Here is a 25345-nt window from a genome sequence, read left to right on the forward strand (position 1 = left end):
TTTTATCTTAAATTAACCATTCCCATAAATCTATACCTTGCCACGTGGCTGGTGGCTTACCGGTGTCTTCACATGCTGCTGGTCATGGCGGCGGCTGCAGTGACTCTCTGCCTCAGCCTTCTGCTTCCCACAATTCTCCTCTCTCCTTGTCCCACCTACTTCCTGCCTGGCCACTGGCCAATCAGTGTTTTATTTATTGACCAATCAGAGCAATTTGACATACAGACCGTCCCACAGCACTATGCTTTATTTTAAGCAAGTGATTTTCATTTTCTGAGATGGTACAGAATATTGTTTCACTACATAGCAATAGGTATTTGCTATCAAAGGTGTGTAGAGCTGTCTTTTCAGGGAATAAAATGAGGAAATCCATGGCTGGGATCTTGCACCCTAAATTCAGTGAATACACTGCAAACATCATTCAGAGTTCCTGTTCTGACAGCTCCAGAGTGTTGCTTCCATCATTACTCTATTCTGAGAGAGAGAGAGAGAGAGAGAGAGAGAGAGAGAGAGAGAGAGAGAGAGAGAGAGAGAGAGAACATATGAATGATGCTAGGATTTCTCAACTGAAAACTATAAAAAGTCAAAACTCCATTTGGTTTTGACACTAGATTAAGAAAGATAAACATGTCAACACCTCTGCCATCCTCTTTTCTCCTAGAAAATGGCACCCTGAGAATTTCTGAGGCTGTTATAGTTTGTGAAGCAGTTTCAGTATGATGATGTGAAGAAGATGTAGGGATAGAGAGATGGCTTAGTGATTGAAAGCACTTGCTGCTCTTACAAGGGGCCTGAGTTCAGTTCCCATTACTCATATTGAAGTCCACAAATGTCTGTAACTACAACTCAAGGGGATCTGAAGCCCTCTTTTGGGCCCCATAGACACTGGCACAAATATGGCATATATATGCATACACAGAGACACACAGATAAATAAAATAAATCTATAAAACAGGAAGCATAGATTAGTTCCAGCATCTTTTAATTTAAAGGTAGAATTATTTAAAAATAAACAGGTAACATACTGTGTAAGTAGTGGTCTTTAGATCTTGCCTCTCCTACCTTCAATCTGGTAAAAACAACCCCTCTTTCTCCCTGACACTGGGCAGATCCACTTGTTCATTCCCTCACGTCCTCCAGTGAGCACCGATGCAAGTCTGCATTTAAGCTCCTGATGCTTTGAAGTGTCATCTCCTTATCTCTCTGCAAAGTTTTCTCTCATGGTTCAAATGCAGTTTGGTTAGCAGGCTGTTCTCTTGGGTTTCCGCAAATGAAGTCCTCTACCTGTTGCAGAAGCAGCCGAGACACAGATGCACAGGTAGAACTGCACTAGGGGCAATCAAGAGTTTCCACACGAAAGCTATAGATTTGTAAATGGACCACATGTTGGGATGCAGTTTGAGGTGCAAGGTTTTAATGTGTTTTTTTTTTTTTTGAAGTGAAAGAGAAAGGAGTAGAGTTGTCCAGAGAGTGTGAACTCCACTGTACACTCAGCAAAATCTTTTCCAGGCCAGCAACTGATGAAGGCTATGAAGAAGCAAAGCCTTTTCTATGTGACTTTACCTAGTCACTAAGCCTTGGAACCACATGACCTAGACAGAATGTCTCAGCTTCTTTTCTGTTGCTGTGATAAACTACTCTGACAAAAGAAACTTAAGGAAGAAAGGACTTATTTTGGATCAGGATTCCTGGATGGAGTCCATCTTTTATGGGGAAGTAAAGGCAATAGGAACTTGAAGTGTCTGGTCACTCTTGCTGTCAACCAACAAAGAATGAATGAATACATGCCTGTGCTCAGCTTGCTCTCTCCACTTTGACACACCCTGTGACTCCCTGCCTAGGGAATGGTACCCCTGCAGTGGGAGGGTCTTCCCACCTGAGTTAATGTAGTCCAGATAATCCTCAACCGACATGTCCAGAGGTCCATGTACCAGATGATTGTAGATTTTGTCAAATTGATACTTAACACTAGCTATCCCAGAAGGCTAGTCTTTCAGCTGGTTTTGGCTCCCAATGTTGCTGTTGAGGATGAAGGTTGGTTTCCAGAATCTTCTTCAGCAGGGCAATAACAATTTCCTCAGAGGCACATACCTGTGTTTACTCCAATCAACCATGAAATTTCAGTGAGCAGCACCTCTGTATTCCAGTGGGCACCTCTTTCAGTAAAGAGATGGAACAGGGAGATGTAGTTAGATTTTTTCCTGCCTGGCCCACAGTCAGGACAAATTTGTCACCCGCCAGTCCACAGCTGCTCAAACCCAACCAAGTAAACACAGAGACTTATATTGCTTACAAACTATATGGCCACGACAGGCTTCTTGTTAACTGTTCTTATATCTTAAATTAATCTATTTCTATAAATCTATACCTTGCCACATAGCTCGTGGCTTACCGGCATCTTTACATGCTGCTTGTCATGGTGGCAGCTGGCAGTGTCTCCTTCACTCAGCCTTTCACTTCCCTGAATTCTCCTCTCCTTGTCCCGCCTACTTCCTGCCTGGCCACTGGCCAATCAGTGTTTTATTTATTGACCAATCAGAGCAATTTGACATACAGACCATCCACAGCAGGGAGATAAGTTGGTCAACTCTCAGTCCCTCATGTTCCATTTGATCACCTGCTCCATCTCTACTCATTGCCATACTTTTCTATCATTCATTGAGGGTGTTCTTCACCCTGATCATGTTTTTGCAGGCCTGATCTTTCTATTCATTTCCTTTGCATGTTCCTGAACAAATTGGCCAAGATTCGCTGTGTCTCTCAAGCCTGTACTCTGACCAGATTCAACACTTTATCCTAGTTCACTACCAGTAAATGTTTTAGCAGTTGGATGACTACTTTGTGTCTGTGTATTGTTTGTATTGCTTCCATCCTCAGACAGGAAGACTCGGGTGGCTTTCTGGCCAGCCAGCAGAGCTAATTGGTGAGCTCCATGTTCAGTGAGAGACCCTATCTCAAAAAGTACTATGGAGAGCAATAAAGGAAGACTCTCAAGTCTACTTCTGGCCTCCATACACATGTATATACATGTGAATTTACACCTAAAAATACATGTATGTGTGTACATGTACAAACACCCCCCCATACCCACACACACAATGGCAAGAAAGAAAACGAAATGGGGTTATTTTTAGGTGATAAACCAGACAGGTGATAAATACTGATGCTATCTTACAAGTTGCTTATAGGCCTGACTAGTAGCAATGATCAGAGGCAGATGTCTCTAAAGGACATCAAGAGAGAGCTCTCAAGCTGCTTATTAGTAAACAGCACCTGTGAAGGGAAATGGATCAAAGAAGCCAAATTTAGCAAAGCAAAAAGGCAAATATAGCCCAGAGCTGGTAAAAGCTTCTCAGTCTGCAGGGAGTTCCCCAGTGAGTACAACTCACCAGCGTTTCTGCCCTATTTGGGCCACAATAGCTGGCCTTTGTGCTTCTTCCTGCTCTGCCTCCAGGTGCAGTCTGCTCTTGCAACAGAGGTCCCTTCACTAAGGAAGGTGTCACAGCTGTGGCTGACCATCCTACTAGGTTAGTTGACCTGTAAGGTCACCTTTGAAAGGGGGTCTGGTCCAGTGTACCCATTTCCACAACAGTTTTTATGGAGCCAGGAAAACTTTTTTTTTTTGAGGCAAATACTGAGTGAAATGAGGGAGGAGAAAATTGTCCTGGCATGGAATGATGGCTCAGTTGGTAAAGTGCTTGAGTTCAGGTCCTCAGTACTCATGTAAAAGTCATGGCTGTCAGCATATGCCTGTAATCCCAGGCCCAATGGAGTGGGAGAAGACAGGCTGATTCCTGGATCTTGTTGGGTAACTAGTCTAGCTGAATCAGTGAGCACCAGGTTCAGTGAAAGACGTTGTCCCCCAAAATAAACTGGAGAATGATAGAGGGAGATACTCAGTGTTGACCTCTGGCCTTCATACACTAGCATCTACACCCATACATATAGATGCAAACACACAAAACAAGTGCATGTATCACATACATGAACATTAAATTAATTAAATTTTTTTATTTCAACAATTCAAAATTCAAGAGAATTTATTCAGGGAGGTCTGAATGAAGAATGGGGATGAAAAATTGAGTCAGAAGAAGGCACATATTTAACAAGCGGGTGTGGGAACACATGCAATGACAGATGGGTGTGAGAATACATGCAACAGGAAAACAGGTGGTAAGGAAGCCAGGAGCAAGGAGATCATCCACCACCAACCAGCCTTGCTGATTATAATTGCATCTGTAAGAGGAGGTGTGGCCCTGGTTCCTGGGGTCATTTCTACCTCCACAGGCAGAGAAGTAAGTGGCTGCTAATGTACTCTAGCCTCACATGGCTGTTTAAACTCAGGGCTGGGCGTTAATGGTCCTATGTCCATATTTTAATCCTCTGAGCTCACCTGAAAAGACTCAAACCTGAGGCTTACAGAGCCTACTGGTACAGTGTAGAAAAGGGCTCTGCATTCTCACAGGCTGGGGGGCCACGGTTGTTTGTTAGTTCAGCATCCAATTTGTCAGAATGAAGGGGCACGAGCTGGTTTACCTTCCTTCGTTTTAACAGTTAATAACAAATGTCTCAGTCTGCACTGGAGGCAGAAACTGAGACCCCTTGGGTATTCCCCTTGTAGCCAATGGCCTGAAAAGTGTATTCTCTGCTTCTTCCAATTCTTATGATGTCATCATTCATGCATACATATACACATAGCCCTCAAAGAGAGCACTATGCTACTGTATGAATTTATGATTTTATTTGACAACATATAAATTATACCTTCCCATGTCTATAAATGACCACATACATTGCACCCCATAAGTCTGCCACTATTTAAAAAATCCTCTACATTTATCCATCTTATAGCTTCTGCTTTAATGTACTCACTCATAGGTGGATACTAGATGTAAAGCAAAGGATAACCAGACTGCAACTCACAACTCCAGGGAGACTACCTAGTAAAGAGAACCCTAAGAAAGACACAGGGATTGCCCAGCGACAGAGAAATGGATGAGATCTACATGAACAAACTGGGGTGGGAGGGTAATGGAGGGCAAGGGTCAGGGGAAAGAGAGCTTAGGGGAGCAGAAGGTCCCAGCTGGATCAGGAACAGAGTGGGAGAATGGGGAGGGAGATACCATGATGAATGAAGACCCCAGGAAGAAGCAGAGTGCTAGAGAGGTCCCCAGAAATCCACAAAGATACCTCCACTGTAGACTACTGGCAATGGTCAAGAGCTGACCTGCTCTGGATGGCTGAACACCCTGGCTGTCATGATAGAACTCTCATCCAGTGTCTGATGGAAGCGGATGTAGAGATCCATGGCCAAGCCCCAGGTGGAGCTCCGGGAGTCCAATCAGCAAGAGAGAGGAGGGACTGTATGAGCAAGAGATATTGAGACCATGATTGGAAAAATCACAGGGACAAATAGCCAAACTAATGGAAACACATGAACTGTGAACCAAGGGCTGAGGAGCCCCTTGGAACTGGACCAGGCCCTCTTGATAAGTGAGACAGTTGATTAGCTTGAACTGTTTGGAAGACCCCCAGGCAGTGGAGCTGGGACCTGTCCTTGGTGCACTGGCTGACTTTTTGGAGCCTGGGGCCTATGATGGGACCATTTGCTCAGCCTTGGTGTAGGGAGAAGGAGACTGGACCTGCCTTGGCTGAGTCTACCAGGCTGGGCTGACTCCCCAGGGGAGACCTTGCCTTGGAGGAGGTGGGAATGAGGGGTAGATTGGGGGTGGGAGGGCTGGGGGTGGGAGGAGGGAGGACGGGGAATCTGTAGCTGATATGTGAAATTAAGTTAATTATAAAATAAAAATATTAAATAAAAAAGAATATTTTAACATAGTTTTGATACATTTTTAGGCCCATTATGCCTGGATTTACACAATTATTTCCTTATACTACTTTTTAATTTTTGGAAGTTATACTCTGTACCCTTAGGCTAGTCTGGAACTCACTATATAGCCGAGGTCTGGCTCAGTTTCCTAAATACTGGGATTATAAGTATGAATCACTATACCAGCTCCTTTATATTACATTTGTTTTTAATATTTGTATTTATATGTGTTTGTGTGTGCCTGATTGTCTGCATGTGCACCAGACAGAAGAGGGCATTGGACACACACCAACAAAAGAATAAAAATAAATTTCTAATAAATAAACAACCGACTGTACTAACAAAGAAAAACCAGAGGCTAGAGAGATGGCTCAGTAGTTAAGAGTACTAGCTGCTCTTGCAGAAGACCCAGATTTAGTTTCCAGCAGAAGTAGGTGTATGTGTTCATGTGTGTATGTATATGTACAGGTGTATGAGCATGTGAGCCCTTACGTGTGTGTAAGTCAGACATAGGTGTCAGGAGTCATCTACAGTTGCTCTTCTCACATGATTTAGAGACGGGGTCTCTCATTGAACCTGAAGCCCACCAATTTTAATACTCTGACTGGCCAGTGGGCCCCAGGGACCTGCCTGTCTCTCCTCCTCAGTTCTGGGGTGACAAGTGTGTGTCATTGTGGCTGTCTTTTACGTGGAAGCTTAGGTCATCATGCTTCTGCAGCAAGGGCTTTACCAACTGAGCCAATCTCCTCAGCACATTGCTTTTTCAAAAAACATTTTGTATATCAAGGATCCTTAGTCCTTGCCTCATGTATCCATGTCTCTATGGCCTCCGACCTCCCTTTGCTGTCCCTTCCCCACACCTCTCTGTGTGTGTATGTATATAATGCTGGAGATCAAACCCAGGTTCTCTTGTGCGTGTTTTGCAAGTGTTCTACCGCTGAGGTACAGCCTCAGCTCTATCTTGTCTTGTTTTAAGTTTTCAGTGTTCATTTTCTTTCTTTCTTTCTTTCTTTCTTTCTTTCTTTCTTTCTTTCTTTCTTTCTTTCTTTCTTTCTTTCTTTCTTTCTTTCTTTCTTTCTTTCTTTCTTTCTTTTTTTTTTTTATTGTTTTTAGAGATAGGGTTTCTCTGTGTAGCTTTGCGCCTTTCCTGGAACTCACTTGGTAGTCCAGGCTGGCCTCAAACTCACAGAGATCCGCCTGGCTCTGCCTCCTGAGTGCTGGCATTAAAGGCGTGCACCACCACCTCCCGGCTTTCAGTGTTCAATTTCAAACCAAACATTTCTATGTACAGTCTAATGCATATAAAAACATGCCATATCCTAACACAAACACATACCTTTTAATTTGCTTTTGCAGTTACATTTCTTTTGTACATCTGAAATCAATTTTAGTTGCAGATCTTAAGCTATCTAAACATTCTTTTTTAGCTAGTAGGGTGCTTGATACGATTCTGGCTAATGAATACTCTGGCATTAACATCTCTCTGTATTCTCACCTCATGATTTCATTAGTGAGATGACATGCAGCCTTTTCAGTGTGTATTCTTTTCTTTTTCTGGTACTGAAGGTTGAACCTAGGGCCTTGCCAATGCTGAGGAAGTACTCAACTGTTGAGCTACATTCCCAATCCAATATTTATTTAACACTTTAGAGAAGGAATCGCTCATCGCTATTACATTTTTCTGCCACAAAATGTGTAAGGATGTTGAGGAGAGCTGTGACATGCTGTCTTCTGGACATGTCACGGTCATTACACACATCAGCTTACAGTAGCTATGGTTGCCTGCATAGGGCCTACACAAAATCAAGGCAGTCCGCATTCTAATGTGGATGAGGGAGGTGGTCCTGAAGCAACACCTCTAATGCAAGAGCTATTGGCAGTGGGTGGCTGCTGAGGAAAAGTTCCTTTCATTTGTTGATATGGCTGGTGGTATCTTGCCTACACCCCAGGGATCAGCCCCAGGCCCATACACATATGGTCAGTGCTAACTGGACTCAGGGGTTAATAATAGTAGTAGTAGTAGTAGTAGTAGTAATAATAATAATAATAATAATAATAATAATAATTTTAAAAGAAGACATGAACTCTTGAGGGAGACAGGTTGGGACGTCATAGAGGGCAGTTGGAGGGAGGTAGCTGGGATGGATATAATCAAAATACACTGCATACATGCATGACGTTTTCAAAGAGTAAGCTTTTTGTTTAGTGTGCAACTCCAATTTTGAAAACTACAGCAGGAACTAATTGAAGCAGTTTTCACTCACAGAACCCAAGAAAGGTTTGGCACCTTCACTCTGAAAAAAGTATCAAGGTAGCAAGATTTTAAGGGCAAAGGAAAAGTTACTGTTGGTTAGGTTCTGTGTCCCTGGACTAGTTATCCTGTTTCCTCATTGCTCTTATTCTCAGATGGAGCTTCAGTCCCATTTCAAGGCCTCTGCCACCAGGTGGAAATAATCCTAGGCTTTGTTTCTGGGCTTTCCAGAGCTTCCTAACAAAGGATGCCATGACTCAGCTTCTCCCATTCTGTGTGATCAGAGCAGGCAGGGCAGCATCGCAGGCAGGACCCTTGTTGATGAGTGTTGGAATATGTCGGTGTGTTTGTAAATTGAACACAGATTATTTTGAGATTATGGTTAGAATTATGATCAGTGAAATAATTGGACAGTGGAAAATTCACAATTTATAATTATGTCAATGTTTGCTCATTTCAGTGATTTATTGAGGCTGCTGTTTGAAGAGAGTGTCTACACCAATGGTCAAAATGTTTGAAGTATTACCCAGTTTGGGCTTAATGAGTGTTTTGGAGTTGAGTGAATTTGGTTTGAAGTTCAGGCCCAGCTACATCGAATAGGCTTCCAGACTCAGCTTAGTGTGGTAGAGTATTGGAGAAAATGCTGCTCTCTACAAACAAAACAGAAATGGGAAGAGATATAAAAGAGGTGGTCCTTTGTTTTATCTTTTTATTCATTTCCATGTCATATAACAAACAAGAAAATCTATTTCTGTTCTAGGTTAACCCTAAGAGGACTGTGAATTTTGTTTATACTTCTCAATTGTGACTTTTTTACTTCCAGGAAGTTTTCATTTAGCTCTGATATCATTTTTCATCATTTTTCACTTGTTTAAGTACTTTTAGAAATTTTATGTATATGAGTAATGTATGCATGTGTATATGTATGTACACCATATGTGTGGCTGTTGTCTGTGGAGGTCAAAAGACATCACTGAATCCCTTGGAACTAGAGTTATAGATGATCGTGATCCACCATGAGTGTGCTGGGATCCAAACCTGGCTCTCTGTAAGAACAACAAGTGCTCTTTACCACCAAGCCATTTCTCCAAATCCATTTAAATATATATGTATATATAGTATATTTAAATATATATGTATATATAGTATATTTAAATATATATGTATATAATATAAATATATAGAAATAAATAAAAATCTTCAAACATCTCTATATATATGTTTAGAGATTTTTATTTATTTCTATTTGTGTCTGTCTCTGTGTGGGTGATACCTGTGTGCAGGTACCCACAGAGGCCAGAAGAGAGCATCAGATCCTATGGAAATGGAGTTTCTGGCAGATGTGGGTACTGAGAGCCAAATCTGGGTCCCCGGAAAGAGCAGGAATTACTTGTTCCCTCTGAGCCCTCTCTCTAGTCCCTGGGTGGTTTTTGTTGTTGTTGTTGTTTGTTTGTTTGTTTTATTTTCTAATTTGCCAATTCCTTTGGGTCAGAGACTATGTGAGTCTTTAGAAGCAAAATATTGTAACAAAATAAGTGTTCCATAAACAAGATAGAATTGACGATGGAATAGAATAGAATTTAAGTTACTCATTTTATAAACTTAAGTATTTTATATAATTAATTTTATATGAATTTTTCCTTAGAGCTTATCTTTCTGTTTGGTATTGTTCTGTTTACATGATCAGCAGAAGAAAAAGGTAAAAACAAAAGGATGGCCTCTCCACACCCCTTCACGTTTTCAGTCCTATGTAGAGAGTGGCACATATATATATCTATACATAGATATATTCCTTTTTTATTGCAGTGAGCCAGTTTTTATTTCATCCTAAAGTAGGTTCAGAATCAAAACCTCAATGTCACATAAGTTAGGGCAGTATTTCACAACATGAGTTCACCAAGATATAAACATTATATTGACAACTAGACTGTAGGCCAGATGCATGAATGTACTTAGCCACAAAGTTAGGATTTGAGAATTTAAGTGCTCTGTGAAATGTAATGCTTTAAAGATTAATGTTCCGTTACTGTAGAGTTCAGTTCTACATCTTAAGTTGAAATTGCTCATTAAAACACATTTTATATTATTTATGACAGTTTTATTACAGTTTAATCTATGTGCAATAAACTGCATATGGACACAATCAGAAGTTCAACTCATGTCATTTGTGAAGCTGTCTCTCACTTGACAAAGTTCCCCACATCTCTCTATGATCCTCCTTCTTCCTCAGGCCACTTTTTCCTCTGCACGGCAGCTTGCTTGTTTTCTGTCACTGGTAATAACCATTTTGTGAAGTTTTATATAAATGACATCACTTTGTGTATTCTTTGTTAGGAGAGAATATACTGTGTTTTCTTTTGCTCTGCCTATTCACCCCTGGTTTTCATATATCATGAGTTCATTCCTTCCTATTTTGAGCCTTATTTCACTTTGTAGATATACTGCAGCTCGTTTCCCCATTTCCCTAATTATTATGTGCATTTGAACCAACTCTGGTATTGACCTACTGCAAAGAAAACTGCAGTAAACTCATACAAATTACTTTGTTTCTCTTGAGTAATGACATAGGATTTCGATGACTGAGTTTGCAGTACATGCTTACGTTTCCAAGCACTACTAAGTTGTGTCTCAGAGTAGCCAGCTTATTCATTATTGCTTAGGTTATTCATTATCTACCCCCCACCCCAGCAATATCAGCCATTCTAGTCAGTCAGTATGCATGATGCCTCCTTGTGGTTTTACTCTGTAGCTCCCTTGGGATTACCAATGTTAAGCATCTTTTTCTGTGTCTTTAGACATCTTTCCAGTGGTTACTATAAATTAACTATCACACACCTGGGGTCTTAAGGCAACAGGAAGATTTCTTCACTGGGAATCTTTTGGAGATGAGATGTCTCCAAATGGCTTGGCTGATGTCATTATCCTCTGGGCTGTGCTCCTCCACAGGCTCTAGGACAGAATCAAAGCACTTGCTTGGTCCAGCATGAATAGCTGCATCCTACATCTTCAGAACCAGAGGTGGGACATCCATTTTGGCCGACTCACCCTTCTTCACATGATTTTTCTTCTATTCTCAGATATCCCTCTGCCTGACTCTTACATTGAAAATGTGACTGCTGTTAAAGCACTCAGGTGACTTGATTCAACCACCCCCAGGTTCTTAATTTAGTCTCGATGATGAGGATGTTATGTGTTTTGGAAACCTTTACTTGGTAGTCCCACTTAGTATGGAATGAAAATATCTTTTGGTTTGCATGTTTGTGAGCTTAAATGATCATGGCATATCAAATGTGGTTGTGAAATCATGGGAGAAGAAAGAGGTGTTCATCAGCAAACAACAAAAACAATGGTCCATGACTTTTAAAAAGATTTGTTTTTATTTTAATTATGTGTATGAGTGTGTATCTCTGCTTGGGTATGTGCTCACAAATGTAGGTCTCAGAAGCCTCAGATTCACATGGAGCTGGAGTTACAGGTGGTTGAGCTGCCTATATGGATGCTGGAACTGAATGTGGGTCCTCTACAAGAGCAGCAAGTGGATGTGGAGCCATCTCTCCAAGCCCTTCCATGTAGTTTTCACTAGTTCCCTTTATTTGATTTCCATCAGCCGTTTGTTGCTGTAGTATGTTTCAGTTACTCCCCTGTTAACAGACTTAAGAAAAACAGTTATAAAGCCAAGACTTCTCAGACATTCTGGACAAGACTGACTTTTATTTAATCATAAATTCAAATTTGTAAAGTATTTACACAAACCAAGTTATGTCTTTTCAGCCTCTAGCTTATTTTGGAATTAAAGATTCGCTAACTTGGAAATTTCTTATGTTGTTACTTTTACATGGTTACAAGTAAGTATTTGAAATAGGCGGCCAGAAATGTACATCCAATACAGCTCAATGACCCATTATCAAGGAAGCCTTCTCATAACCTGACACTGATTTGGTTTGTGTGCATACTTTGGAGACCCTCAAGAAACTCAGATCACACATTTTACTTGGCTAAAAACAATGGCGTGTTTGTTCTAACCAACTTTGCTTGAATTTCTTAGCTGCTTTCAGGGCAAATAGTGTGAATCAGTGTGTTGTTAGGGTTGATAGTACGTGATGACTTAACCCTTGAACTGGAGCCCTGTGTCTTTTGGCTGGACTCCAAGTCACTATGAGATACACATAGGGCATACTTTGTCTTTACTGAAATCATGAAAAGATGGAAATTTCAGGCTCTGTGCTACCTGCTCCAAAATAATAAACTGCCCTGTTATGCTCTCTCTGGAGCCTATAAAGTATGCCCATGCTTCCTTTAAAACTAAGTTAGGAATGTGCCCTGTCCATGGATGTCTGCATGAATGTATTGATCTGTGTGCTGTTGTTGCCCATCTTTTAGAAGTGGATTTTCAGAGAGAACTAGCAACATTTGCCAAGAGATTTAGGTCTAATTTACGTAGATAATTCTTCCTGCCCCCATTTTGCCCCTCTGAGTGTGGAAAATTAAGTACACAGTCACTCATGTGTACTCAAAGTCATGTAGTAGAATGACAACCTCAGATCTAGCATAGAGCCTTCCATTTTTTTTTAGAAGTTGAAGACTGAGCCTGGGCATAGTAAATCTGAAGATTAATGATATTTCTGAAGCACATTTGAAAGATTCTTGGGGCTACTTCTTCAACAAGTGGCCTAGATCAGAGGACTCAGTGTGTGGGAGACAATCTGAGAGAATGGGATACACAAAGCCCCCATGGTCAGTCACTGCCAAGGAAGTAAGGATGCCAAATATTCAAGTATTTAACTGGGTTTTTCAATCTAAAGAGCATGGAGCTGTGGCAGACTTTCTTGGACAACCAGGCCCTAAATCATGACACAGAGACTTACTAGTTATGAATGCTCAGCCTTATCTCATGCTTATCCCACTACCTCTTATAACTTAAATTAACCTATTTATCTTCATCTATGTTTTGCCTCAGGGCTTTTTTACCTTTCTTTCATTCTGTATGTCCTATTCTGTGTCTTTCTGTCTGGCAGCTGCTTGGCTGGCTGGCCTCTGGTGTCTCCCTTTCTTTCTTCCTCATTCTCTGCCTCCTGCCCACCCTCCTGAGGCTAGATTTCTCCTCTTACTTATTCTCTCTGCCATCAGCCCTGCCTATCCCTCTCCTGCCTAGCTATTGGCCATTCAGCTTTTTATTATACCAATCAGGTGCCTTAAGTAGGCAAGGTAAAACAGCAACATATCTTTACATAATTAAACAAATGCAACATAAACAAATGTAACACATCCTTGCCTAGTTAAACAAATGCAGCATAAACAAATGTAACACACCTTTACATAGTTAAAGTAATATTCCATAACACTGAGCAGTCTGGTTAATGAATATTCCCAAAACAGTCACTAAATTTTCAGTAGAAAGAGAGAGAATAAGAGGCATTGTTTATAAAACTTAGAAAATAAAAACAAATATATGGACAATTTTAGTAAAAGAAGAGATAAGCATTTTTAATATACTACTTTGAATCTTCATACACTCTCAACAGCAATTCTAAAGCTGAGGATTTGAAAGCTCTGATGTTAGACTGCAGACACAGCCTAGTGAGTAAGAGCATTTACTGCTCAACAGAGGACCTGTTTGGTTCCCAGCACCCATCTCAAGTGGCTCATAGCTGCCTGTGACTCCAGCTCCAGGGGATCAGACACTCTCTTCTGGCCTCTGTGGGCACTGCACTCATGGGCACAAACCACACACAGCAGACACACAAACATCCACATTAAAACAAAACAAAACAAAAATTTAAAGAATGTTTTTAAAAACTGAAGTTCCTTGAATCCTAAGATTAGCTTTTCAGTCACTGGTATTCCTATCGACCTCTGTCTAGATTTATACACTGAGAGAAGGTGTATACACTTAAGAGAAGCCTTAAGCACAACTCAGGTGTTACATTTTTTGGATCATCTTAAAAAGTGGTCTAGAAAACTTAATTTTTAAATGTGTCTGAGGTAATAATAATAATATTCACTATTAATAATAATAAGTCACTAATAATATTTATGCATTTATATATGTGCTTAAAAAGATGCAACATGTTCACCTTTTCTTTTAATGTTTCCTCTAAAAATATAGAGAGAAGTCTATGAAGCAAATTTTCATGCACCTTAAGGGATCCAGTTATAGGTTGAGGAGAGATGACTCAGTGGGTAAAAGCATTTACTGTGCAAGCATGGGGACCCTGACTCAGATGCCCAGAAACACTCAGAAAGCTGTGTATAGTTGCCTGCACCTATAACACCAGTGCTGTTGGGAGGCAGATACAGGAGGACTGCTGGTCACCAGTCTATGGTGACACACAACTATGTGTGGCGGGAGACCCTTTCTCAAGGGAACAAGGCAGAGTGATAGAGCAGGACCCCTAACCTCCTCTGGTGGCCTTCTTCTCAGCTAGCTTCTAGACATACATGGTGCACTCACCTGAACATATGTGCATATACAACACACACACACACACACACACACACACACACACACACACACACACACACACGTGCATGTGCATACACATACCATACACACACACTGATACACAGGCACACACATTACACACCGCACCACACACACATGCAAACACACACCACACCACACACACACAAACAAAATGTTCATTAAGATTTGAACCGAGTTGCATATGTCGGAGAAGGAGCTAATGTTAACTAAGCGTGTTTGTAAGCATTGCAGGCGTACCCCATGCAGCCTCTGAGCTGGGTGTAATGCGAAGAGCATCATAATGGAATCCCAATCCTGGGTAATGGAGGATCCTGAGTTCCAAGTCTCTCTCTGTGGGCTACATGAGATCTTGTCACAAACAGACATCAAGGTAGGTCCCTTGCTCTGAAAGCAGAGCTGTTTTAGAAATCAAACATGGGAAAGTGCAGTAGCTAGAGTTGAGGGCAGTTGAGGAAGTATTCCTGAGGGAGCAACTTGAGCAGGTTTATAGGGGAGGGAATGCTGTAAGGACAGGCAGCCTTTGGCAATGCAGAGAAGGGAGGAGCCGGTTGATGGGGGAAGTGCAGGCAGACCTGGGATGCTGCTGTGGAGTCTCCGTGAAGCCCTCCTGTCTGCTCAGGTGGTATTTCGCCTGAACATATTTGAATTTACTTTCTGTGGGCTTTACTTAAAAATTTGATTTTTGCTTCATCAGCGTGTCTAATTACATTTTTTTATGTTTGCTAATTCCTTCTCCTTTCTTAAGTCATATGATGCCTTATAAAGCCTTCTCTCTCCACTGAAAGCAAAACCAGACCAAATTGAATTTAAATAAACTTCTAAATTCAAACTAGCAGAAATCCCTATGACAAAAAAAAAAAAACCCTGTAAAAAATTATTGAAAGCATCTCAAAACAGTGGTTTTGTAGGTTTTTTTTTTTTCTGAGAATTTTTATACACCCAAATGCACAAAAACAATGGGAAAGAACATGACGTAAAATGTGTGAAAGAAATGGCAGGGATCCAGTGGGAAAGATGTGCCCTCCACACTTGGCAGGAGGAGGGCCGGGAACAGCATCTGTAGAGCCGGGCAGGAACTGTGTGAGAGAAGGTTCCAGTGTTCTCTGACACCAGGAGTGCCTCTGGCCATCAGCACTGCTGGTAACAGGAAGTCTAGAAGAACTCTGAGATCAGTCCTCAGACTTCGTCCTTAGAGCAACAGAGCAAAGTCGCTGCGGCTGCTGGGAGCGAAAGCTAGAGCCTTCTTTTTCTCTAGGGAGAAACTGAAGTTAAAGACAGGGTTTTTAAAATGTAAATAGATAAGGCAAGTCCCGACTGAAGGGCTGGCACTCGGCTCAAAGATCAGGTAGACCATGAGGTGGATGGGGTTACAAGAGCGTGGCCGGCAATGGAGACAGACAGGAGGAAGGAATTTGTTTAACTCAGTACGAAGCAGCAGCTGTTGGCAAGTGTGGTGTGCAGACCAGTCTTACTAGCATGGGGGAGGCTGAGGCAGGAGGAATGCAAGAGTTGAAGGCTAGCTTGGACTCTACAGCAGACCCTGTCTCAACAATGACAGGAAAAAAACATTAAATGCCAAGAGTGGCAGAAATGGCTTGTGGATGTCAGATCCCAAAGAAACTCAGGACAAATGGCTAACTGTGGTGCCTATTAGTGTAGCAAAGCTCATGCTGGCCTCAGGCTCTCTCAGCATTGCAAGTAATTATTACAGAGTCCTTGCTGCCAGCATCTTGGCTCCTCTCAGCTCTTCTCACCTCAGCCTCTACCCTAAACCTCTCCAGCCCATGGGCTTCCCCTCCCTTCCCCCAGCTTCTGATTCCTATAAAAAACCTGGCATTTTGACCAAGCTCTCTCTCTCTTGGTCCTTGGCTCCTCTCTCTAGGTCTGCTTTCTCCCTCTCTCTCTTCTCTTCTCTCACCTCCCCCACCTCCCATCCTCTCATGGCTTGGTTCAGTCTGGACTCTTCCAGATGCCTCTGGCTGAACTCTCCTTCATATCTACAATAAAAACTTTCTCGTCGACCGGGCGTTGGTGGCGCACGCCTTTAATCCCAGCACTCGGGAGGCAGAGCCAGGCGGATCTCTGTGAGTTCGAGGCCAGCCTGGGCTACCAAGTGAGCTCCAGGAAAGGCGCAAAGCTACACAGAGAAACCCTGTCTCGAAAAACCAAAAAAAAAAAAAAAACTTTCTCGTCAACCATACCTTGGAGTGGTCGTGTCCACATGTCATTCAGTCGACAAAGACAAACTGGAAACTAACCAGGCAAAGAACAAGGCCAGATTTATACAGCAAGTATTGCTCCTTAGCATCACTGCAAGCAACAAATGCTGTGTATTGTGACTAGGAAGTTCCAGATGCCTCTGCTCTGTATGATGTTCAATACTGAGTGCTTAAAACAGGCATGGGGCAAATTTTCGTGATAACTAAAAGTTAATCATTGGGCTGGCAGTGTGGCTCAGCTGATAGAGTGCTTGTCTAGTATGCATGGGGTTCCGTCCTCAGCACCACATAAAGGCAGCACAGAAGCTCTCTTCTGTACCTAGCACACAGACATACAATGTTCTCTGATCTCTGCTCATACACCATTGTAGGTGCACCACACACATTATAAATGTAAAAAAAATATATATGTCAGAGTCACCTAGACCACTCCCATCGGTGGCTGTTAAACATCTTACAGCTGCCTACTGCTGGCCTCGGGTCACAGGCTCTGCTGACAGTATTCCGGTCAGAAGGTGGAGGTGTTCACAGTTTGTGGAAACTTCAGTTGTATTCTGCAGTAGTCTGATGTCAAGATTTTTCCTAAGCGAATGAATGCGGAATCATGAAATGTTCACATTGTTGGATCTCAGTTGTGTCTTAAAGTTTTGAGTCTCCCTGGGACATTATCTGAACCAGGAGCTACCTGTTCTTAATCTCATTGTAAGTGTGCTGAGTCTTTAGAACAGAGAAACATGAGCCTGAAGCTAAACAGCTAGGAAGGAGCAGGTGCTTGGCAGTTCTGAGGCTGTGTTTCCATACAATCGCACACTACCATATGCTAGCAGCTCTTTCGGGTGATGTAGCACTGATTTCATTTCATAAATCTATCATTTCATCTATTTTTATTTTCAAAACCATATTTGTAGATGAATGTGAAGACCAGAGGCAAGCTCAGATACCCCCCCCCCGCCCCCCCCAGTGCTGGGACTACTACCCGGCCACACATTTTTACATGGATTCTGGGAATAAATCTTAGGTCCTCCTGCTTGCAAGGCAAGCACTTTCTTAACTGATGTAGCTCCCCAGCCCCCAGCCCTTGAGCTATTCTTTAATGGATTTGAAATAAAATGTGGTGTCACCTACTGGGTTATGAACCAAGTGGCAAACTCAGCTGCATCCTCTAATAGAATTTGTATTGATTCTGCAGCATTTTACTGATGGACCAGGACCAAGCTGTGGGGTTTTAGGTCACATTGTGATAGCTCAGACCTTAAAAGTATGGCTTCTTTTTATTTTATGGGCAAGCGTGAATATAAAAGAATATATCAAAGGGTGGCATCATTGTATGTCAAAAGTTTAAAAATGTGATTCAAGGGTGTGAAATTAGAATCTTGCCACTCTTCTTCAAATTTGCTTGAATAGGATGAAATAACACAAAAAGAGGATTAAGATAATACTTTTCATTTGTGTATACATGTATTTATATTTATGTGGTAAAGCCTCATAATTTTTTGTCACCTTGGAGTCCATGTTGGGTATAAACTGGACTTTCTCGGACAGGAAGCTGAGGTTGTCATCTTAGGTGATGGTTTCTATTCCCACACTTCCTTCCAGTCTTATGCGGTTCAGCCAGGTACAGCTTTCCCCTAGGAACTCCCACCCTTGCCTTGCCACATACACGACTGGCCCTACAGCCCCTCATGTTACATCCGAATTGGACAGGCTTCTCAGCTACCAACTGAAACGCCCCACAGAAAACCGCTTAGAAAATTCCCTTCCCTTAACAAAGTTTTGGCCCATGGGTCTGTCCCTCTCCCTGTCTCCCTGTCTGCATTCTCTGACCTCTGTATATGGTTGTCAGGAGTGTTGTGAACTCTCCGAGACCTGTAAGTGATAAAACCTTTATTTCCACCATGTCTCTTCAATCACTGAAGGATGATTGACATCTTGAAGGTTCTACAGTGAAGTGATTCTGTTTTTTTTTTTATTTACTTGTTTCTTTTATGAAGTGGTGCTTTTCTATATGTCCCAGGCCTGCCTTGGATTTGCAGCAGTCTCCTGCTTCAGCCTCCACGTGCTAGGATTATAGGTACATGTTTATTTTAACAATTATATTTAAGCAGAGCAGACAGGTTCCCATGTAACCCAGGCTGGCCTCAAACTCCCTATGTAGCTGAGGATGGCCTTGATACTGAATGCCTTTAATGACTGAGCTGTCTCACTGGGTTGGCTCTAACTTTTAAATGTTGTTTGAGAAGAGTGTTCTGTGTCTCCCAGCATCTGCAAGGAGCTGTGAGCTGTAGGTGGACCCTGGGTTTCTGCACTGTTTCTCTGCACTGCCATTCTTGGCCCTGCCTTGCTTGGTCTATCTCTTGTATTGCCTCATTACTCTGACTTCTCCGTGGTGTCCTGCTGTGAAGACATTTTCCTGACTCTGATTTTTCTGTCACCATCTTCAGAGTTGGTCATGCAGACATCAAATGAAGACACCAAACCAGATATGCAGCGACAGTTGCTTTGCTTGGAGATCACTGTTTATTAAATGTGTGCTTCTGAGGTGGGTATTTAAGAACCAAAATATTTCCCCAAATTACTGATTAAGAAACTGATGTAAGTAAAAGAAGAGAAGGCCATCCTTGGCTATATAGTAAGTTTGAGGCCAGCTTATGTTACATGAGATTCTTGTCATGAAAAAAAAATCCACCTATAAAACACACACACACACGCACGCACGCACGCACGCACGCACGCACGCACTACACAAAGCTGCACAAAAAGCATTCTGCCATCAGAAGTCACATTCCCATAAGCACAAGTGTTGGCAATAACATCTACTTTATGCTCTTTCTGTGTCAGGGGTGAGGCTATTAAATATGATAATTTTAATTTTATAGTGAACTTTGTAAATTAAATGGAAGGCAGACAAGATGGGTCATTTGGAAAAAGTGCCTTCTGCACAAGCCTGAGTTCAATCCCTGGAACCCATGGTGGAAGGAGAGAACTGAAAGCTGAAAGTCATCTTCAGACTTCCACACATGCCCTGCAACACCCCCTTTCCCTCTGTCTCCCTCTCTTTCTTTCTCTCTTTTATACACAAATAATAATTATTATAAATAAATACATTTAAATTTAAAAACCAGGTTTTCGGGGGGGGGAAAGTATTGAGTTTAGCAGATTTTATTAAATTTTGTCACAGAACCCAATACTGTAGACATGAGTCATGCTGACAGCCTTAGGAAGGTCAATTATATTATGAGAGATTTTTCTTTTGTGTTGTAACACTGGCATCATCTACATTATCTATTGTTTGATATATATTTTGAGAAAAATCTAAGTCAATTAAAGTCAATACACTAGTTCCCAATAGCTCCAAAATGGAGACACAACTCTGAGCAATGTTTTAGCAGAGGAAGGATGTGTTCTGGCTCACTGTTTGAGGGGATACAGTCCACCATGGTGGGAAAGGCATGGCAGCATGTGGCGCCACACGCTCAATTATGTTTGAGGGTTGGTCTCTAGTTTGATATCAATTAGAGGTGGAGATTTTAGGAGATGGGACCTATTGGGAGGTTTTATGTCATTAGGGATAGGCTCTCACAGGAGACTGTGGGACCCTGGCCTCCTCCCCGTCTCTGTTTTGTGTCTCCATCCTCTATCTGGCCAGAATTACAAAGGAAAAGAGAGAGATATAGACACTCAGCAGGAAAGGAGGCTGATTTTGAATGAATTCATGTGCAGAGCCCCTAAGATGTTAGAAAAGAATGCTGATCCTGAAAGAAGATATACATGTGTTGTTATTATTACTGTTAAAACCCATTGTTATTGGATACTTGGTCCCCAGAGTGATGTTATTGGGAGGTGGTAGGACCTCAGATGGGGCCTGCTGCAATATCTTTGGGTCACTGGGGACATGATGTGGAAGGTTGTGTTATGGTGAGGGTTGTTGAAGGAACAGGCCTGTTCTCTCTGCTACCTTAACTTCACCATTGTCTGTCATTCACTGTAAAATCTTCATCCATTACCTTCCTTCAGCTTATAAAATCATGAGCTTTAGTAACCCCCATCTTCTTTATAAGTGGGACACTAGACATTCTGTTATAGCAATTCAAAGATGTATAGCATAGTATTTAGCATAAAATCAGAGAGATGGGATGGAAAGAATATGATTGTAGGTGTCTAGAATTTTCTGAGACTGGAAAGCCATTAGTGGGCCCTGAGCAGAAGTATGAACAGATTGAGTTTGCATGCTATACAAATTACTCTCACTACTTGCTAAAAAAAGTAATATGTGAAGTGGCCATAGTCAAGGATGGAAGCTGTTATCATGATTCAGGTGAGGGCTGGTGGTGGCTGGCTGAGCTGTTAGTAGTAAATCTGTCAAAAGTGGTTATTTTCTTGATAAATATTTGAAGCAGAATTGCTAAGATTTGTCAAGGCACTTGACATGCCATAGAAAAGAAAGAGACTTCATAATAAAGGTCTTGGAGAGATCAGGAACACAAAGAACATTCCAGGAATCCCCAAGATGACCCCAGCTTGGACTACAAGAAATAATGGAGAGGGTGCCTGAACTGAACTGGCCCCAGTGATCAGACCGATGAATACTCTGTCATCACAGAGCTTTTCTTCAAAGGCTTACAGAAGCAGATGCAGAGATCCACATCCAAACACCAGGCAGAGCTCCAGAAGTCCAGTCAAAGAGATAAAAGAGGGATTCTATGAGCAAGTGCATCAGGATCATGATGAGGAAACCTGCAGAGACGACCAAACCAAACTAGTGGGAACTCATGAAAGTTGTTGGATCAATGGCTGTGGAGCCTACATGGGATTGGACTAGGCCCTCTGCATATTGAGACAGTTGTGTAGCTTGATCTGCTTGGGGATAGGATTAGAATCCATCCCTGGTGCATGAGCAGGCTTTTTAGAGCCCACTACTTATGATGGGACACCTTGTGCAGGCTTGAGGCAGGGGGAAGGGCTTAGACTTGCTTCTACTGGATGCACCTCCCCATGGGAGGCCCTTGTCTTCTTGTGTGTGGGAGAGTGTGAGGTAGGTTGGGAGGGGGAGGATGGGAGGGCGGGAGGAGGGAAGAGGGAGATCTTTGATTGGTGTGTAAAATGAATGAAAAATATTTCTTAATTAAAAAAAAGAGAGAGACAAGACAAAGGTCCCACAGAACTCCTTGGCCTGAGCAATTGGGAAGATAGATTTACCAGTTACTGAGATGGGAAGGACTGGAGAAGAAGGATTTGGAGATTAGGAGTTCCATTTTGAGACACAACGTAAGTGGCTGGCTCTGGAGGGCTAGAGCTCAAGAAAGTGTCCCATCAGCTTAGGGCTGGTATGGGAAGATCCAAGGCTGAATGAACTCTTTGGGGGAGGTCCTGATGCTAGATAAGAGGAGGTCAAAGACTAAGCTAGTGTGGAATTGTAGATAAGAGCAGAGAGAATGCACACACAAGTTGGAGAAAAAGCAGGAGACATTGGTATCTGAAGGCCAAATGACAGAGATAATTTAGGAAAGGTGAAACCTTAGTTACAAATGCTGCTTAGAGACACCAGGATACCAGAACAGAGAACTCAGCAAAACATGTAGCAATAGGGGATTACTCTTGATGCCAGGGAGAGCTGTTTCAACAAACAGGGCCAAAAGACCTGAGAAGATTGTGTTAAATTGAGAATATGGGAAGAGGAATTAAAGTAAAAATAAATACTTAGTGCTGCATTTTATTGATGACTAGAGAGGGCCGAGCATTGGGAAGGGAATGATGACATATTCTGATGGCCTGAAACTCCTTTTAGAAACAAGTTCTCTTAACACCCAGGTTGGTCCTGAACTTCAGATCTCTCCCATTTTAGACTCCAAAGCTCTGGACTTATGGGTGTGTACCACTTTGCTCAGCAGGATTCTGTGGGATGTTAGTACTGGTGGGTTTAGGGGAAAGATACAGTGAAGGCACCTTCAGACACCCATACCTGTGTAGCAAGTAGGTCTATGGTGGAGGAATCAGCCATCATTTGAGAATATTACATGGGAATCTGTACTCAGGGATAAATTGTTTTTCATTAGAGTAACTTCACTACCATGTTGGGAGGTGCAGAGTATTTTCCTAGAGACTACACTTTAATCTTAGGAGGCTGATGACTGGGTTTAGAAAGTAGAGACTGGTAGGAAACTATAGGCAAGGTCAGATGAGAAAGCCATAAGAGACTGAAAGCCCATCAATGGGCCATAACCTCAACCAAGGGCTCCTAAAACCCAGTGGAATTAAACATGACAGTTTTGAAGCAAACATAAAGGGCAGGGATATCAGAAAAGAGCAGCAGACAGTGCCAAACACTAGACTTCTTTGTACATAATAGTCACCGTGTGTCTGCTGGAAAAAAAAAAAGAATAGAGGAACAAATATGCCATTCCAGATGTTAAAAGACAGAATAAGACTTTATCCCAAATTGTATAGAATTATATGGTAGTCTATAAGTGATGGTTAGTACCAACTAGAAAAACATGATGATGGGTTTCTGGACATCAGAGACTGCTGATCATCAGGTCTTCTGAAGAGACCAAGTGGTACAAGAGATTGTGGCTGGCTTTCTCCTCGGCACAGTGGCATCAAATGAGCTGATGTTAAATCTAATAATTCTTGAAATATCAGGTAATTGTCTCTGCTTTGTGGGGTTCAGTGGCTGGGACTGATAGTCAGATGTCCATTTAGGAATGATCTTAGAAAGGTAGTAAGCTATACACTTTCCATGTTATTATAGGGTCCTTCTTCTAAGGGGTGTTTGGATTTTGTTAATGACCTCTGTGATGGTTAGTTTTTATTGCCAGTTTGACAGATCTGGAATCAACAAAAACTCAAGCCATTGGTCATCTCTGTCAGGGACTTCCTTGACTTGGTTATTTGAATCAAGACACCCACCCTATATGTAGACAGTCCCTGCTGGTGGCAGTCCAGATACAAGAACATGGAAAGGGAAACTTTCTTTCTGCCTGCTTGCCCTTACTTTCAATGGCAAGTTCCTTTATTCTGTTGCCAAAGCATTCCTTTGCTGATATTAGAGTCAGCTTCTGTGGGTTCCAATCTAGACTGAATACAGTAGCTCCGAGGAATCCTCTAGGCCTTTGGTGCCAGATTAGGGCTGCTGAGACATCCAGCCTCATAGACCAAGCAACTACTGGATCCTCAGACTCTCCTGCATGATATGGTCATTGTTGGGCTATCCAGACCACACCATGAAAGCCAGTTTAATAAATCTCCTTTAATATATAATCATTCTATCATTTCTGTTCCTCTAGAGCAGTGCTTCTCCATCTTTCCAATGCTGCGACCCTTTAATATGGTTTCTCATGTTGTGACCCCCAACCATAAAATTATTTCTTTACTACTTCATAACTATATTTTTCTATTGTTATGAATCATAATGTTAATATCTAATAAGCAAGATATTTGATGTGTGCCACTTGTGGGGTCAAAAGAAACACTGTTCGAGAGAACCCTGACTAAAACAAGTTGTAAAACTGAAAAGTCCTCTCAGCTGTCGTAACTGAGCAAAGGCTTTTGACATCTTATTCACGCTCTTGCTCTTCTCTTGTTGTCCCCCCACTCTTCCTGAGTAGAACATTTGCTGCTGCCCAAGGCTTTTTCTCATAAGGACACCATGATCACAGGCATCTACACATGTCCCCGTGGGTCACACTGGCTTAACTTCTTCTCAGCTCAGCTTCTGGTCTTGCTGGTCAACATGGAAATTGTGGCCTGTTGTTTTATTAATCTCTTCAATGTCGTCAAATAAGACTTTATCCCAAATTGTATGAAATTATATGGCAATTTAGAAATTACAGTTAGGATCAACTAGAAAAAATGATGATGGGTTTCTGGAGGGTCCTAAACATTGTCCCCATCTGTGTTAATAAGCCTCACTCTATGACTGCCTATGTGAGTGTCATCCCTCCTGACAGAGGAGAGCCATCTCTGAACTGACTAATACTCCTGCCCTTCATATAGTATGTATATGACAGTCTTAGTGAATGTGTGATCCTCTGGTCCCTCTCATGGACCATAGTCCTCTGCTGGGACTTCATCCTTACATGATAGATTCATTGAAGGATTTCATTTCTCTCAGCTTCTTTTACTTTCTTCTCTCTGCCAAGGTACTTCAAGCATTTCTAATTTGTTGGGGGTTTACTATTGCTTTATTAAGACTTCTGAGGCTCCAGAAGTGATTTTTGTCCCCATTCACAATTGTACTGTTTAAACTAGTGGTAGTCAGGCTAATGAGACAGAGTCATTTTGTAATCTCTATCATCTTGGGAGACCAGCACTGGGTTCACTTGTATGTTCTCTCTGTAGTCTAGGTTAGCCTTGAACTTTGGTAATCCACCTACATTCATCTCCCAAATTCTGTGATTATAGGTGTAGGTCACCATACCAGGTCTGTGATCTCCATATGAATACCATGGCACAGACTCTCCCACCCCTACAAAATAATAATAACCTTACCCACACTGATTTGAATGTCATATCTTTCAAAATTGTATTAGTTACTTATAGCATGGATTATAATGGTAATATCT

General features: G+C 41.9%; 1 long non-coding RNA gene across 5 annotated transcripts in view; it reads left to right on the plus strand.

Annotated features, from left to right (window-relative positions):
• LOC121828163 (uncharacterized) overlaps window positions 1-25345 on the plus strand; it is a 116316-nt gene that overhangs the window by 35598 nt on the left and 55373 nt on the right. For 4 of the 5 annotated variants that reach the window (XR_006070670.2, XR_006070669.2, XR_006070671.2 and 1 more), the window contains 2 exons: window positions 14797-14935; window positions 19226-19323. This is a non-coding gene — a long non-coding RNA (uncharacterized LOC121828163). Of the gene's footprint in view, window positions 1-14788; window positions 14936-19225; window positions 19324-25345 lie in introns of all 5 variants that reach the window. The other variant, XR_006070668.2, reaches the window with a different exon arrangement.

This window comes from Peromyscus maniculatus, chromosome 3 (assembly GCF_049852395.1).
Source record: "Peromyscus maniculatus bairdii isolate BWxNUB_F1_BW_parent chromosome 3, HU_Pman_BW_mat_3.1, whole genome shotgun sequence".
NCBI classification, from domain to species: Eukaryota; Metazoa; Chordata; class Mammalia; order Rodentia; family Cricetidae; genus Peromyscus; species Peromyscus maniculatus.